This window comes from Schistocerca gregaria, chromosome 2 (genome assembly GCF_023897955.1).
Source record: "Schistocerca gregaria isolate iqSchGreg1 chromosome 2, iqSchGreg1.2, whole genome shotgun sequence".
Taxonomy (NCBI): domain Eukaryota; kingdom Metazoa; phylum Arthropoda; class Insecta; order Orthoptera; family Acrididae; genus Schistocerca; species Schistocerca gregaria.
This window is the reverse complement of record NC_064921.1, coordinates 781264989-781277266: the sequence shown is the minus strand read 5'-3', so window position 1 is coordinate 781277266 and position 12278 is coordinate 781264989. Positions and strand designations below refer to the sequence as shown.

General features: G+C 42.8%; 1 protein-coding gene and 1 pseudogene across 1 annotated transcript in view; both read right to left on the bottom strand.

The window, feature by feature from the left end:
• LOC126335977 (uncharacterized) overlaps positions 1 to 12278 on the bottom strand; it is a 478518-nt gene that overhangs the window by 358673 nt on the left and 107567 nt on the right. The window lies entirely within an intron of this gene.
• On the bottom strand, positions 10617 to 10734 carry LOC126337341 (5S ribosomal RNA; annotated as a pseudogene).

The following is a 12278-nucleotide window of genomic DNA, read 5'->3' as shown; positions in this document are numbered from 1 at the left end:
GCATGGTGGATATGTGGAAAATATCGTAGTATAGAGTTTCCCAGACCGCAGCGCCATCTGTTGTTGACAATTGTAACTACTGTAATTTCCAAAGTTTGTCTGCCTGAAATGTACTGTTGTCCCAAGCATATTGCAACAAACGGTGTATTTCTATCGCTGCTCGTTTAGTTTGTATTGCCGTTTCAAATATACCGGTCATTTCTGAAACACCCTGTACTAGCCAATACGAATTCCACATTTCCCCGCGCGTTTGGCTAGTGGATTGTCCCGCAGATGTACGAGTCGCGATACTCGCTCGGGAGCCACTTTCTGGTAAATCCACTGTATGTTAAATCACGCTGATCAAATTTGTACCAAAATGAAGGAATTTGCGCGTTTGATCGGTTCTCGTGTAACTGACGAAAATCGACTATAGTGTTTGTATTTTGTGAAAGTTTCAGCTTTGTCAGTGGTTTATTTTAAAAGATTTCGAATATGAACATTTCAAGTCTTACGTAAACTCCACGTGGCGTGTATCACGTAAATTGTAAGACGTTATGGCGAGCACTTCTGTACAAGAAGACCACTAAACGACTGTGTCAACTCGCAAGTAGTCGCGGATCAGTTGAAAATACCAGGTCGAATTAAATATCTTCTGGCTGCTTTTGGGTGTGAGCTTTTAACTGACAGCCAGTGCCATAGCATAATTAGTATCGGAATATTAAATACGGACCTGAAAACAGTTTTCCTTATTTTAAAGACAATAAAGCGAATGAGAAACAAATTTTAGACGTTCTTTGATACGATTCATGTAAGTATATAGAACGCTCGATAGTTTAACTTTCAGCTACTGCCCATGGGCTGGAGTTACGTGGTCTTTGCGTGGTAGGTGTTTAGTTGAATTTTCATCAACGTTGCTTTTGTCGGCTAAACTAGTATCTACCATCGCAGGTTGAAGGGGCAGACAACCTGATGCTTACTCGGGTAAGTGGACAGATTGTTTAGAAGGTTGGTGAGAGTAACCTGCCCCGGCACAATGTGACATGGCCATGCATTCAAAATATAAAGTCTACTTTTATGAAGATCTGTTAATGACATTTAATGAACGTTAATCGATGCTTTCTAGTCAATTATGTACCACTAAATTTCAGAAAAAGACGTAGTTGCAGTTAAGAAAGTTTAAGAGGTTTCCACTAAATAAATGTTTGAAGTATGACGACAATCAGATGGAACAGATTAAATTTTTTTGATCATAACGTGGTAATACTTTAAGATGAAAGGGCACACCATAGAACTTCTGAAACGGCTAAATAAATCTTTGTTTGCAATGCGGATATTGTCGGGGATGGTTGATTAAGAATAAAGAAGTTAATCATGCCAAAGGCAATTACATTTTGGGGTAACTCGAAAAGTTAATCTGAATTTTTTAAGTAAAAAATTATCTAGTACCACTTATTTATAGCGTGATTTCAGGAATGTCCTGCAAAGGCGTGTTGAAGGAACTTCAGTATTAACCAATACTCCCCACTATTTGAATTTCTAAACGAAATTAAGCACGAACAGTATTTGTTTCAAACGAGCAGCTCAGTTTATAGAATCTGTACTAAAAATAAGAAATCTTTTCAGAAAGATTTACAATTCATCGTTTTGGCCTCGAATGTTCAGAACAACGTATCGCTATCGCTTCGACAGTCTGTAGTGAACAAAGTGAAACCCATTGCACTTGTGTCCGCTGGGAAAGAAGAAATTCGTTATTACGTTTTTTTGCTAACCTGTTTAACATAATACAGGAAATCCATACTGCTATAGGTCATGGTGGCCGAACACTCACATCAAAATAGTCTTAAGGTTTGTGCAAACAAGGAAAAATAGGGATTATCATGAAGGGGTCAGATGTTCACCATATGAGGCCATGTGTATTGTTACAGAAAATGGGCATTGCCAGCCGAGTTATTTCATGTGATTTAGTAAAAAAATTAAGAGACTGAAAAAGATTTGGATACAATGCACTACAACGACTGACTGGTAAGAAACGGAAGATGGTCAAGTAATTAATTGGTTGTAGTGAATCAAATATTGGAACAGAAGGAACGCAAGTACAAAGTGTGGTTGCAGCTTGTGAAGAAGCACCAGAGCACGGGATTTGACGACAGTTAACACCGAGACACTGGCACCAACCGATGGTTGTGACGATACTCTGATAACTTCCAATGGTGTTAAAAGAGAATAGCGCATGCGAGTGGCTGCCAAAGGTCGTCTTCAGTCGCAAACAAAGAAAATGAAAAGCAGCCTCATGTAACAAAATTCCAAAAATCTTCAGCTGGACGGATTTTGAGAATGAAAGTACTTCTTACGGGGACCATTTCCATTTCATTTAGGATCTGTGGAAGGAACGTAAGTATATTCGTTCTTTTGTAAGTAAGTATTTTTGTTTGTATTATATGTTCAATACCCGTAAGCAGCTCTTCAAAATGGATCTATGGGACGAAAGGTGTATCTGCTTACCTGACGCCCGCCCCCCCCTCCTCCCCCCCCCCCCCCCCCCCCCACACACACGAAGTGAGTGTCTCAGTTTTTTCTATTACAGTACTCACTCTTCAACACACGGTGTCGCGTTTTTAGAGGACATCATGTATACAGCGTGAACTGCACTAGAAAAGTTTATTTGGCAAAACCGTTTTCCGGGTTCATAATTCATTATCAGTCACATCTGATGCAGAGGGTCAAACAAATGTATGTAGATGATTTCTACAAACTGAGAACTACTTATGTAGTGGCAGTAATATAATTCTACTTACATTGTGTACCTCTGCAGCAGTGACATGCGTGTCAGTTAATACGACAGCATCTGAAATCTGTCCCGTCTCACAGCGCACAGGTTGTCATATACGTTACTGCTGTTGAATCTTACACAGTGACAATACTTGATAACTTCTGACAAAACTGCCATACGTGCAAACATGGAATCCATATGTCGATAAGTTTTTGTTAAAATGCTTTTTTATTTCAGTCTCTGATCACAATATCAATTCTTTAGACGATGACCAGTTTCAGTCCGTAATAACCACCCTCAGACCTAAAATAATAAATATATGCATCTAGTGAACAGTGTGTCTTAACATAAAACAGCAATACTGTCATACAACCAGGGAAATGTACAGGTAAAATATGGTATAAAGCATCTTTTTTACACCATGTCCTAAAGTGATACGACCATAATGGCATAGTCAAAACATGCAAATATAATCAGCATAGCAGCAACTAGCTACTGAAGTACAGCAGCAACCAGAAACCTGTTTACCTACACCCTCCCTTGACGTCGCTGCTGTGGGCTTGCTTATATGTAGTCATCATTTACGCAAAAACATAATCCGATAAAAACACATCAGATAAAATGTATGTAGCAAACTTATTAAAATTGATGACAATCATAGCAACCAATCGTGCAGTGACCCATGTAAAATTACCAAAAGGAAATATATGAAGAGGATAGGTCCGATCATAAAAAGGGTTTCTGGTTGCTGCTGTACTTCAGTAGCTAGTTGCAATAATCACTATGTGGACGATGTAGCCTATTTATTCTACACTTTATTTTAGATCTATGTGACGATGCTATTGATTATATTTATATGTTTTGACTATGCCATTATTGCCGTATCACTTTAGGACATGGTGTGAAAAAGGTACTTTATACCATATTTTACCTGTACATTTCCCTGGTTGTATGACAGTATATTGTGATACATATGCTGTTTTATGTTAAAAGACACACTTCTCACTAGATGCATATATTTATATATTTTAGGTCTGATCATGGTCATTACGGGCTGAAACCGGTCATCGTCTACAGAATTGATATTGTGATCAGAGACTGGAATAAAAAAGCATTTTACAGTATTGGATCACTGTTTGTATACGCGATTATGTATTAGTTGGTGAAGCTTTTATTACTTGCGTAAAATCATGTTCATATATTCTTCCTTCGTGGAAGGGGGGAGGGACCGCAGGCATCTAGAGTCTTTTGAAAGAAATTTCCGCCGTTTCACTTTTAAATATTCATTTACTGCACACAACCACGATTTTGGCTTTCTAGCCCTTCTCAAGTGCATTTTGAAACGTTTTTATATGTCCGACGTGTGACATGCATTCATACATGTAAATAATTTTTCGACGATTTTTATACGAAAGTAGAATATACACTGATGTTCAGAAAAACAGAACAGAAAGGATTAGAGATAGGTCGGTCGTATTCGTAGTACACGTGCATTAGTATGTTCTGCGGAAATGATTAGAATTTGAAGCACGTCGGCCCGTGGGTTCAAGATCGATATCGATATCGATATCGCTGCGCAACGGCACCTACCGGTAAAATACGTCTGCTGGTCTCGTCGTCGCTGTAAACCGAAAAAGGATGAGTGTGGCTTAAGCAGACATGCAGGATGCCTCGCAGACGAATGCGCGAATCATCGAACCGAACCGTCAAGTCAGTGAGTTTGAAAGATGGCACATTGCTGGCATGGGAGGAGGTGACGCATCCATCCGGGAAATTGCTGCTCTTGTGGGACGAATTGTTTCCGCAGTGGAACGTGTGTGTAAAGAATCGTTCACGGAAGGCCGTAGAACACGACGAGATGAGTAAGGTTGCACCCCCCCCCTCCCCTATTGGATGTATTGCAAAGCTCTACTGCTTCTACCTTCTACGGCTCCCCCTAGTATCGTTGACGTCAATCCATGATGCCTTAACCCTTGTCCTATTGTCCGGTCCCTTCTTCTCGTTAATGTTTTCCTTACATTACTTCCCTGAACAATTCTCTGGAGAACCTGATCACTCCTTGTCTTATCAGTCCACGTAATTTTCAAGAATCTCCTGTAGCACTGCATCTCGAATGCTTGGATTTCCTACTTTCCTCGTTTTCCCACAGTCCATTATTCACTTCCTTACAATGCTGTGTACTAAACGTATGTGCTCAGAAATTTTCATGGAAGTCGAGACCAGTGTTTAATAGCAGAAGACTTCTTTTCGCCAGGAATGTCCTTGAAGTATTCTCGTTTTATGTCCTTGCTTCGTCGTTCATGTGCTTCCGTCCGCTGTGGCCGAGCGGTTCTAAGCGCTTCTGTCCGGAACTGAGCGACCGCTACGGTCGCAGGTTCGAATCCTGCCTCGGGCATGGTTGTGTGTGATGTGCTTAGGTTAGTTATGTTTAGGGGACTGATGACCACAGATGGTAAGTCCCATAGTGCTCAGAGCTATTTGAACCATTTTTATCTGCTACTTCGCGTCCAATGTAGAAATACTTCACCTACTTCATTCCAAATTCTGCTGTTAAATTTATCGCTGTTCTCATTTCTGCCACGCCTCAGTAGTTTCGTCTTTCTTCGGTTTACTCCTAGTCCACAGTGTGTGGTCGTCAGACTTTTTTCCTGTGTAACTGGTCCTGCAATTCTTTCCCAGTGAGGATAGCAATGTCGTCAGCGAATCATGTAAATGATGTTCTTCCACTATGAATTTCACTCACGTTGATGGTTCTTCGGTATGTAGATTGAATGTTAGTGGTGAAAGACTGCATCCTTGCGTGACACCCTTTCTAATCTAAGCACTTCCTTCTTGGTCTTCCATTATTTTTTCTATGTAGTGTATAGTATGTGTCTGTCCCTATAGTTGACATTTTCTGATGATATGTACACATGGTAATTTTATACAGACGATTTACGAAGTTGGTTAGTTATTTAGCTACTTAGTTACGTATTTCATAAATTTCTTTACCAATTCTTTTATCGAAATGATGTGGACTCAGTCCGTATACTGCAGATTTACGCATGACTAGCATTATCCCCGCATGAAGCATGGACCTTGCCGTTGGTGCAACCACAACGGAGGGGTATCTGTTGAGAGGCCAGGCAAACGTGTGGTTCCTGAAGAATGGCAGCAGCCTTTTAGTAGTTGCAGGGGCGACAGTCTGGATAATTGACTGCTCTGACCTTGTAACATTAACCAAAACGGCCTTGCTACGATGCTACTGCAAACGGCCAGGTGGGGACTGCTCAGGAGGACGTTGTTATCAGGAGAAAGAAAACTGGCGTTCTGCGGATCGGAGCGTGGAATGTCAGATCCCTTAATCGGGCAGGTAGTTTAGAAAATTTAAAAAGCGAAATGGATCGCTTAAAGTTAGATATAGTGGGAATTAGTGAAGTTCGGTGGCAGGAGGAACAAGACTTCAGGTCAGGTTAATACAGGGTTATAAATACAAAATCAGAAAGGAGTAGGTTTAATAAAGAATTAAGAAAAAAATAGGCATGCGTGTAAGCTACTAGAAACAGCACTATTGACGTTAGTCTTGTTGCAACCCTTGTTCGCTGAAGTACGAGCAGCCCTTAGCTGCTCGCCATCTTATTTACAACTATTCATGACGTCGCTTTTCCGGCTTAGATCCTTTTTTAAACGTGACTTAAGTACTGCAACTCTTTTCAGTCAGTACAAACTTTAATAAAATCTAAGTATTATATACATAATATGTTTTAGAACAGTTAGTTTAATTCTGAAGACGACGCACATAGTAGCATCGAAACCTGGTCAATTTTGACTTATATTTGTGACCGAAGGCTTATTTGTTCTAATATACTTCTGCTATAGTAGCACCCATGGAAGGAAGGAAGTGCCAGTTCTGAAACGTGTGCGGGAGTATGTGTGTTAAATTCGGAAAGTAGGGAAGAGAGATTGTCAGAAGTGGAGCTGTCAGGATGGGTCGTGAGTCGTTCACGGAGTATGAAGTCTGTAAGGTCATCGCTACTGTAAGCGAAGGTTCGAATCCTGTCTGGCGCGCAGTTTCAGTCAGCCACAAAGTTTCGTATCAACGCAGACTCCAATGTACGGCGGTAGGCACTGCTAGGAAGACAGGGTCTTGGGAGATGAGCGGGGCAAACTCAGTAGCACGTGTGTGGTGGACGCGAACAGCTGCTACTTACGGGACAGGTTGCGACAGTCTAAGACGGTGTATGCAGGAGACAATATACGGGTCCCTAGGGCAGCCTACGCGTGTCATTAGACGGCGACAGGGTGAGGTGGAGTTTAGTGTGCGCAGAAGGTGCGGGTTAACGGCTGTCTGAGGCGGCAGTGGGTGGTGGGGAGCACCGGAGGTCGAAGCGAGACCAAGGAATGCGGGCCCGCCATTCACCACTGCGCCAGCTATTAACTTCTACTGCCGCTCCATGGCTCTAGTTTACCCTATTTTTACTGTTTCCGTTATAGCTCTCTGCTTTTATTACATTTTGAGACTCAGTAACTTAGTCGTTTCGTAAGTCTTCAAGTTTCGTCGACGATGAAATGACAAGAAAGCGGATACGCCCTTGACTCGTACGACGTACGACGCGGCGCAACAGTACGTGGGGTCCCATTCCGTGCTGTGCGCGTCCGAAGGCTGCGTTAGCTGTACTCTGTTTATCGTAAGAATAAACCCGATGCAAACAAATACAAACGCGATGATGGGTCAGCAGCCGTAGCACACGTACACGGGTGTCGTTACGCTGTTTGAAGCAGGTCCTACTTATGTATTAAAGGTTTTATTATCTACTAAGTTATTGTAAATTAACTTCACGACATTAACAGTTAACAACATTTTTCTTAATCACGCTGTAGCTATGTAGTTTTTATACAAAAAAATCGTGTACAGTCACAGTCTCTCTACTGTTGTGCTCTGATCGTCGCGCTGTTAATATGCAATGTGAAAACAAATGACGGTGCTTCCTGCTCGATAGTGAAACGCGCGCATTGAACACTGTAAACAAAGCAGCAAGAAACAGGTCGTTCATAATGTTGTTCACAAGTTTACACAAAAAAATCAGCTTCTAAGTTTTTAGACGAACTGTATCTTAAGGTGCTTAGTAAAACTGCGTGCATAGCTGACTCAGTTGAGTTCTGAAACGCAAACTAGTACAAGCCCAATGATCGACGGTTTCACGCTCGCTTTCGCCTCTTTTTCGTTCAGTTTGGAATGCCTTCAACTTTTAAATGTAAAACTCATCAAATTTAAGATAACTAACCATTTTTATGAAAAACTCCACGTCATCTCTTTTCTAATTAGGTACTGCACATGGAATTCCGATTGTCATTGCGAATATAAATTCCTAGTTATAGATAATTCAAAGAAAAATAGTTAATAAAGGTTGTTTACATTACTAAATTTCGGGGCAAAAATGAAAAATCAAATACTCTTTTTTGGGACTAAGACCTTTTCTACCATAGATGTGGTCCTACTCGGGCCAGAGTGAGAAGCGTCATAGAAAAAAAAGAAGAAGAAATTTTCACAGCATCGACCACCCATACACATGCTGCATTTTTACAGTTGCAACAGTATCGTTGCATATGAACACAGCAGAACTGATCTGGGGCCAAGTTAAGGGATGTGTCGCGAGAAATGGCATTTAAGCTCCAGAATAAAATTCTCACTCTGCAGCGGAGTGAGCCCTCACAAACTTCATGGCAGATTAAAACTGTGTGCTAGACCGAGACTCGAAACCTTTACCTTTCGCTGGCAAGTGCTCTACCGTCTGAGCAAACCAAGTATGACCCACGTCCCGTCCTCACACCTTAAATTCTGCCAGTACCTCGTCTCCCGCATTCCAAACTTCACAGAAGCTCTCCTGCGAACCTTGCAGAACTGGCACTCCGTTACACAATGAAACAACCCCTTGGTTATGAATAAGCCATGTCTGCGTAATATCCTTTCTTCCAGGAGTACTAGTTCTGCAAGGTTCGCAGAAGAGCTTCTGTAAAGTTTGGAAGGTGGGAGACGAGGTACTGGCAGAATCGAAGCTGTTAGGGCGGATCGTGAGTCGCACTTGGGTATCTCAGTCGGCAGAGCGGTTGAGCGCGAAATGGAAAGGCCCCGAGTTGAGAGTCGGTACGGCACACAGTTTTAATCTACCAAGAATTTTCAATACATTTAAGGTGTCAGACATCTGGCCCTCTAACAAGTGTGGGGTACTTTTGGATTTCTGCCTAATATCTCATTCACCTTGAAATTTAAATGATATTCGCTGAATTGTTTCTATGCTCGTCTCTTTTCGTCTCAACTGCGTCTGCTCACACTCCTGCAGGTTAGTCGGACCAGCTGGATAGCCACTGCTACCCACATTAAATCCGTAGATAGAACTGTTGTCCCGTATTATCACTCAGTCGATGTGCGAGTAGCTCACGGCATAAAACGTATCCTTATTATTGCACTCGACTATGCTCGACACATCTGGTCTCCCGCTCAGTGCGAAACGAAATTCAGATTCTAGCGAACGCGAAAGAACACATAGTGTAACGTTTACATCAGGTTTATTCTAATGCTGAGCACAGTAAAGGCGTTATGATTATTCATTGGCCGCAGTTGTCTGGTATTGTGCTTGTTGTGATGTGCTGCATTCCAGTCCATCTGTCGACTTACGGTTAGCAGTAGTCGATGGTGGCTCCTGTCATGATCAAGTCATGGTCCACGAGAGCTGGTTGGTAGCTGCGCTTCACTTCAAATCGTGACACGCACCTACCGGATACTGGGAAATTCTTGAAGAACCCAGTGTTTGTATAACCTAGTCAAAAAAGGAGTGTTCCGTGCGCCTGACATGATGAGGCAGCGATGAAATGCGGAGATGTCTCGCGCCTTGCGCTGGACTGTCACATCGATAGACAGTGCGGCAGCAGGCGACATATCGCGAAGAGATGGACCACAGAATACACTCTGAGCATTCTAAACCTCCCTATTTTATTCGCGTACTTTTAAAAAAGTTTTTGCAAATGTAATTTTTCCGAGGTGACAAACGATTTCACTCAGATTTTAGTTGTATTAGTTTGGTGCGTAAGTTCGTAGCGTTTTTGTTTTACATGTTGGTATTCCTGTTACGGGTTTATATATCAGTTCTCATTTTTTATTTGTGGTTCACTGTTGCTGTCTGAGTTTACATACAGTCGTTTGGGATTTGTGAGCGGAGCTGTGGACGTCGGTAAATGGAGTGCCAAGGGGAGAAATCGGAACATTTCCGACATATTGTTCTGTTTGCGTTCAGTAGAGGGGTGTCAGAAGCGCTCGCAGTCAGAAACATTTGCGCCGTGTCTGGGGATAACGCTACAGGACAGAGAACGGCAAGAAAATGGTTGTCTCGTTTTAAGGAGGATCAATGACATTAATGACTCGCCACCCTCGGGAAGACCTTCGGGGACTGATTAAAATCGTTTAAACACACTAAGCCAGAATGATACACGCCAGTGTACTCGAGAACTAGCCAATGTGATGAACTGTGATCATTCCACCATCACGTGACATTTGCATGCAATGGAGAAGATTAAAAAATCGTTTGTATGGGTACAGCATGATATAAGAAATCACGAAGATTAGCGGGATGCCATATGTGCATCTGCGCTCACCAGTCGTCAATTGGCTCGTGAACTAAAAAACTTAAACCCGTCCGAACAGGTCTTGGAAGGCCCAACGGTACCCCGTGTCCTGCTCAGCCCACAGGCGTCACCGGATGCGGATATGGAGGGGCATGTGGTCAGCACACCGCTCTCCCGGCCGTATGTCCGTTTACGAGACCGGAGCCGCTACATCTAAATCAAGTAGCTCCTCAGTTTGCCTCACAAGGGCTGAGTGCACCCCGCTTGTCAACAGCGCTCGGCAGACCGGATGGTCACCCATCCAAGTGCTAGCCCAGCCCGACAGCGCTTAACTTCTGTGATCTGACGGGAACCGGTGTTACCACTGCGGCAAGGCAGTTGGCGGCTCATGAACTACACCGACCATTAATATTTGACAACATTTCTCGTGGAGAAGAGCTGTCTTTTAGTACTTTAAAATGAACACAGTCTCGATCGCAAGAAAGATTTATTTTTGTAGTTACGGAGCAGGCGTTGCTACTTGAGCAGTTGACCTTCGTGGAGTCGTAACCTTGCTCCTTTCACCACCGTCGCCTTCCATCATGGTGTAAGGCTTGAAGATGTCGAAAACTAACCAAAACTTGTAACAAAAAAATTTAGGTTTCTGTTTATGTTCATTTTAAAACACCGAAAATGTCTCTCCTGTGTCGTTAATGGTGACGAAAAATGTGTCTTTATAGTAGCATAAGGAAAAGAAAGGAGTGGCTGAAAACAAAAGAAGTACCAACTCCCGTACAAAGTTATACGGGCATCCACAGTAGATGTTACGCATCTGGTGGAACAGCGACGGTGCGGTGTACTAAATGTTGCTCCCCCGATGTGTAACCATCACTCCTGTCATTTGCTGTTAACAACAGACGTCTTGCAGACGCAACCGAGCAATAACGACCACGACGACTGGCTAAAGTGATGCTACTTCACGATAACATCTGCCTGTGTTCTGGTAGACTGACAAGAAGCCCTGTATAGGAGATGTGTTGGGAAATCCCGCTTCTTGCCCTCTCAGATTTTCACCTTTTCCGCTCCCTGTCTAACAACCTTCAAGAAACTTCGTTTCCTGATGAAAATGCGCTCCGAACTTGGGTGTAAGACTTCTTCACCTGGTTTCATCAGCCATGGAATCGAAAAGTTAGCCCAGTGTTGGCAGACTGTTGTAGATAGTGAAGAAGAATATATTATTGATGCTTAAACTCTCCGTCTCGCGTATCTCTTGTGTTTATTAAACTTATGGACAAACGCTAGGCCGGCCAGAGTGACCGAGCGGTTCTAGGCGCTACAGTCTGGAACCGCGCGACCGCTACGGTCGCAGGTTCGAATCCTGCCTCGGCCATGGATGTGTGTGATGTCTTTAGGTTAGTTAGGTTTAAGTAGCTCTAAGTTCTAGGGGACTGATGACCTCCCACAGTGTTCAGAGCTATTTTTGACAAACGCTGCGGACATATGGAGCAACCCAAGGTGTAGTCAGTATTTTATGAAGGTATCGTTGCCGGTAGTTCGAAGATAGCAATTATGCACAGACCACGGTGCTCTACTCTCTGCAAGTCTCGTGTCTGCCTGAGCACTGAATTTGCTTGCGTAAGTCATGCTATCGCTATACAGCGTTTACCAATCACCTGCCTTCCCAATCACTCATCCTGCCTGATTCGATCAAGCAGATAACTGACTATTCGAAAACTTGTCGAATTCCTTGACATCTCAGGATTAGTTATCAAACGACTCCTCCGTTTAGTTAAGAGTGGCGTAAATCTCGATTCGATTCAGTACCACGTCGTTAGTTGCTAGAACTAACCGTCTGATCTCCAGCATTCTTCTGTAGCAAGACATTTCGAAAGTTTCCTCTATTCTGTTCTTGCCTGCATCGCTTATCGTCTACGTTTTATTTCCACGT